Below are 5,569 nucleotides of genomic sequence, written 5' to 3'. Positions count from 1 at the left end.
TTATTTATAGGGTTGGGGTTTATTAGGGTTTAAATGGTAAAAAGTGAGAGAAAAGAGGGTTACTTTTGGAATTATAGGGATCAAATGCAAAACCCTAAAGCACAACCCCATTGAGTCGGCAGCTGGGTATCCAAAGAAGGGATAAAGGAGACACGTGTCAGCGTGCTAGGGCTCCTAGGGTTTGGGCTGGGAAACGGCCGCTAGAGTGCTTCTCGGCTGTTGATTTGTGGTGCAGCATCATGTTCTCACCGTTGGATAAGAAGAGCCGGGATCTGAGCGGTGATAGGAGCTGGACACGTCGTCGGGAGTACCGGAAGCAAGGCTGGGGTGCGCTATACTGGATCATAGCGCGGCAGAGAAATTCGGTTCGTTGATCTGATGCGCGCGGAAGCCAACAGATGAGTTTAAAACGTTGTTCCGGGAGTACGGAACTAAGTAGGAACGGGTTGTACCGGATCATCTTCTTGAGGCCCCATTTCGATGCTCAGCTAGAATACGGATATTGGATGCTCCTATATTCGTACCAAGACACGTGTCGGTCGGTAAACCGGGCGCCAGAAACGTACCCGACATTGTCCCGCTAGTCAACATTTTTGACTGAACTTTGACCTTGGTTTATTCCTTCGTCCGGACTCCGATTTGACTTCCGTTTTCTCCTACGGACTCATCTCGACCTCTACTTTTCAACCACGCACTGACCTTGGCCAAATTACCAGATTGTCCTTGACTCCAAATGACCAAAATACCCTTCATGCATCTTTTTCTCGTTTTTAACCGTTTTTCACACCTAACTCTCCAAAAGACACCTAATCAAGAAAACCAACTATTTTATTATAATAAAGATTCGAAACCGACTAACTCGACTAAATTAAACGACTCTGATGGGACATTTTCATGACCCATCAAACATCCCCAAACTTAGATTTTGCTAGTCCTCGAGCAAAACAAAATAAAAGAAAAACCTAACTCACTTTCGGAGGAATCCCGGTTGCATTTAGCATATGCAACAAGCCGTTAAACCCTTAGGTTGCCCTAGTGGACGAGTGTTGTCTCGTGAGGGTTTCCAGAGAATGTACCCACAAAATTCAAAAACATTTCTAAAATACAATAGGGTCCAAAAGCACTCAAAGTCAACTAAGACGGACTAAAAATGTTTATCTCCTAGAAAATTTTAGCAAGCTAATAGGAATCAGTCAAAGTTAACAACACTATACAGACGTTAAAGATCTCTTCACTAATAATCTAGACTCAAAGTGTACGTGACTAGCCACAATGAGAATCACTTCAGTTCCAAGCAGACAGACCCTTGATCCCCTATCTTAATACATTTCGCCTCGACTTTGGCCTCACAGACATACGCTCTAAAAGATGAAATCACTCAGAAATGGTTCGCTCGTATGTGTGAGTGTGATCACGACTATAGACTCAACACATAAAAAGGGTGAGGATAATATTTTAGAACGAATGATCTACGAAAAGGAATATAACCACTAAATGGAATGGGGAAGCTCACTTACCCTTCTCACCCACTCTACCCTCTAATAATGCTTCCTAAAGGTCAACGGATACAAGTGATGAGATGGAAGGTGATGAGATCCCGAGAATGTCGACGCCTTCAATGCTAGAGAACTCCAAGCAACTTCCATACTTAGCTTTGCTTTGAACACTTATTTTACATAACAAACTGAAATTCACATGAACTGTTTACACAAACTTTCTTTTTCAGAGATTTTCGCTTCATTTTTTTTTTTTTTTTTTTTTTTGAATCTAAAATAATTAATACAAACAATGCAATACCAACACTAGTATTCTCAACAATCAACTTTTCTATTTTTCGCACTTTGCTTTCACATTCTTCTTTCTTTACTTTTCATGCCTTCATTCTCGGGAGTCATATGATGAATGGATGGTGGAGTATCCGTCTTCCTAAAGTTGACACTATTGTCGGGTTTCATGGACTACAAGAGTAAGGTTTATTCGCTATCCTGATGTCACTCCTAGTGGTTATGGAAGTTGAGCACACGAGATCAAATGAGCTCTTTTTACAAAGTTGCGAGGTTGAGTAGCTCTTCACTCTACTCAGAGTCAGTGCAGAAGAGTACGCTCAAAGGTAATAGAAAGGCTCAGAAATCTCACAAGGGTTAAGTCTCCACTAATGATTAATCTAGTTCTCTCAGAACCGTCTACCCTTCACTTCCATAATACTCACATGGCTAGCACACAGACGACCTCAAGACTCGAAATTCATGAAGAAACCTTTAACAACCGGATAGTACGATCAACTCGACTCTATAACTATTAACAAGCCAAAAACAACCATTAGACTCACATTTTCGGTCCAAAATTGAAAAAAATTTGAACCCTCTTGAATTTTCGAAATGAAGGACTTAGCAAAAAGTTCTTCCCTATCCCCAAACTTAAACCGAACATTGTCCTCAATGTTCTGAAGACTATGCCAAAAATAAAAAAGATGAGAGGGAAGATATTACTAGACTCCACTGTCCTATATCAGAAGCATGGGTTGCCTCCCAAGAAGCGCTAAGTTTATCGTCTTCAGCCAGACGATGGTGAAAGAAAAAGGAAAGAAAAGTTACTGTAAACCTACTGGATTAAGGGTTGATGACTCCCCATACAATAGTAATCGGAAGATTTGAGGGTCAACCCAAAAGATGAAGTATCCAGGAAGGTTCAGTCTCACGTCCATGGAATGATATGGCAGTTTAAGTGAGACTTCCAATGTGAATGATTTATCCCCAAACTTAGATGAAGCAACAATCATTAAGTTTGGCGATAAACTAAAGTTGAAAGACATTGGATAAAATGGATCCTCATAAAAATGACAAATTGATTGAGAGACTGTGGAAGAATACACAAGTGATTGACACGAGGTTACTTGGACTTCCGAGGGACATGGTGCATGACTATTTAAGAGATTGGACTCATCTAGATCAACACTCAAAATAGGAGGTTCCAAAATGACCTCAGTGTTTCGTTGTAAAATCACCTCCAAGTTAGGTACTAGCTCATTTGAGTCTGACTTAGGTAAAGACTCTGAAAAAATTTCTAAAATTTCTCTTACTATGATGTCATCGGTGTCCTTAAAGAATTCTAAGGTTTCACCTAAGTCAAATGAGTCATCACTCTCTTTAGACATTCCAACTAGCCATAGTTCTTCATCTTCATCTTTAGTAAGAAATCTAGATTGATCCAAAAGATTATCATGGACAAGATGAGTAAAAGGTTTAGACTCGGGAGACAAAACAGACTCAACTTTTGGTTTCTCTAAAGGTGGTTCAAGAGTTTCCTCAGCAATGGACTCATATGATGATAGCGGCGACTCTATGGTTGGCAAAATACTATGGTCAGAAACTAAACATGGAGTAGGATCAAACAAAGTATTCGCCTCATTTATATTACCGTCCTCATCATCATAAGACTCATGATATTGTGTATTGTACTCCATATTATCAAAGGACTCATCTTCCATGATGTTTGGTTTCTTATTAAGGGGCAACTCTAGATTTCTATCAATTCTTTCATTTAGAGCTAATCTTTCAGCTCGTAGCTCTTGACCTTTCTGCTCAAGCTCTATATTTAACCTTACAAGACGACTATAAATTTGGTCTAATGAAGATGATGAAGAGTCATTAGTTCTAATGTTATCCCATTGAGGTGGTTGGGACATGTTTGGTACATAAAACTCTTCATTATATCGACTGTAGGATGAACTATTGACATATGCATAATGTGACTCATAACCTCCTTGAGGTTGACAATACTCCCTATAATTATCACCATAGACATTATCCCTCGGATTTTCAAAATAATTTTGATAGTTAAAACGTTGATAATTATTGGTATTTTGTAACTGAGGGACACAACCTTGTTGAGGTTGATGATGATTCCAATAGTTATCGACGTTATGACCATCATTACGGGACTGGTCAAAATTATCTAGAGTAGCGTTAGTCGCCTCAAGTCTAGACATGCTCCGTAAAAGTATCTCTTGTGTTCTTAACAATGATTGTTCCTTCCGTCTCTCTTCCAATTCGTCCTCATAGAAGAATCTTTCCATTTTTTTGGTTTTTTTTGTTTTAAAAGAGTAACGAAACTACGAAGATCCTAAGGAAAACACACACACAAACAAGCTGACTCAACCAAGCAACCTAGACACAATCTAGACGACTGGGTAGTCTTTTTCACCTAAAAATTGATCTAGACAGCTTCTACTTCTTACCAAAACTTGAACTATGATTCTTATGAGGAGTTACTCCGTCACAGTACAACGATCAAGAATTGTGTTCTTGGATCGTTCCCTCTTCCTGGGAAAACTCCAAATGCTAATCAAGTTCGAGATTTGTCAAGAATGTCCTATAAGCTCGTTACCCTTTGGCCAATGTCTAAATCGATTTTTAATTTCAAGTGAGGCTTGGGATCGGCGATGTTGTTACCTAGATGGGCAAGAGACCGGTGATGAAATCCGACTCCTATCTTGTAATGGGTTAATGCCCTTACTAATATGATAATTAAACTAACAGTTCGACAATCAATTAGGCAAGCAAAAACATCACAAGTACCCACTTACAGGAGATTCGTGGGTGATCTAGAAGTTACCTCCCGTTCAAGACGGGCGACGACCTTTGTAGACGACCCGGGCCACTCTTCCCGCAAGTGTGCGAACCCGAGGCTTCTTAGTTTCGGTTACAAATTAAATGCCCTCTAATTTAGGGTCAAAACAATAAAGGCCTTATTACAAAACAACAAAAATAAAGAAATACAAAAAAAAAGATTATAACACTCTCTCACCAAAATAAAAATAAAGTAAAAATAACTAAAAAGGGTCTTCTTGATGTCCTCTTCCTTGACGCTCCCTCCTTTGTCAATCTACAAAAAGAAAGGAAAAACAAGTCAAAGTAATCAAAATAGACAAAAATAAAAATAAAAACCAATTCAAGATTGAAAATAAAATTAAACTTATCCCCGGCAGCGGCGCCAAAAACTTGATGGGCCTAAAAATAGGTCTATTCCCGCAAGTATACGGGGTCAAGTTATAGTATTTTAGTAAATCGGGAAATCGTCCCAAGGACAAGCTATTTTATCTAAATCTCGAATTAAAACCCCCTTTCATTAATTTTGATTTGTTTTTTTTAAGAAACTATTTTAAAAAGAAAGCAATACTAAAAGACTAATAAGAATGAAATCAAGATGAGAAGAAGAATCTAGGGTTTTCGATTTCACCACATAAATGGACTACTTAAAACATGCATTAATTAACAAATTCCTTTTCTCATGTATAACTCAAAATCTAACATAATAAACTATTTAGATTTCGGAATATATTCTTTAATAACACAATTCAAAATCAAGAATGTATGATTGACTACCATATAAAACTAATTTCCTACACTATCATTCAAGATCTAAAAGGCATATCTCATCTAATAAATCAATAAAAGCATGAAATATCTAATTATAATACATGAATGATAATAAGGTTATAGAATCAACATGAAATGACAATCAATAGGCATTGAAGCTCAAAATAAGGATTCATTGATTTATAACATAT

General features: G+C 38.0%; 1 long non-coding RNA gene across 1 annotated transcript; it reads left to right on the top strand.

The window, feature by feature from the left end:
* Window positions 1-1,653: 1,653 nt before the first annotated feature.
* LOC147568099 (uncharacterized) lies at window positions 1,654-4,990 on the top strand. Its single transcript, XR_015230955.1, has 2 exons — window positions 1,654-2,984; window positions 3,023-4,990. It is a non-coding gene; the product is annotated as an uncharacterized LOC147568099 (long non-coding RNA).
* The last annotated feature ends 579 nt before the right edge of the window (window positions 4,991-5,569 follow it).

The sequence above is a fragment of the Eschscholzia californica genome, unplaced genomic scaffold, assembly GCF_041429995.1.
Source record: "Eschscholzia californica isolate CP2 unplaced genomic scaffold, dmEscCali1.0.p SCAF_1, whole genome shotgun sequence".
Taxonomy (NCBI): domain Eukaryota; kingdom Viridiplantae; phylum Streptophyta; class Magnoliopsida; order Ranunculales; family Papaveraceae; genus Eschscholzia; species Eschscholzia californica.
The sequence above is the reverse complement of the archived record's forward strand: the minus strand, read 5'-3'. Positions and strand labels throughout refer to the sequence as shown.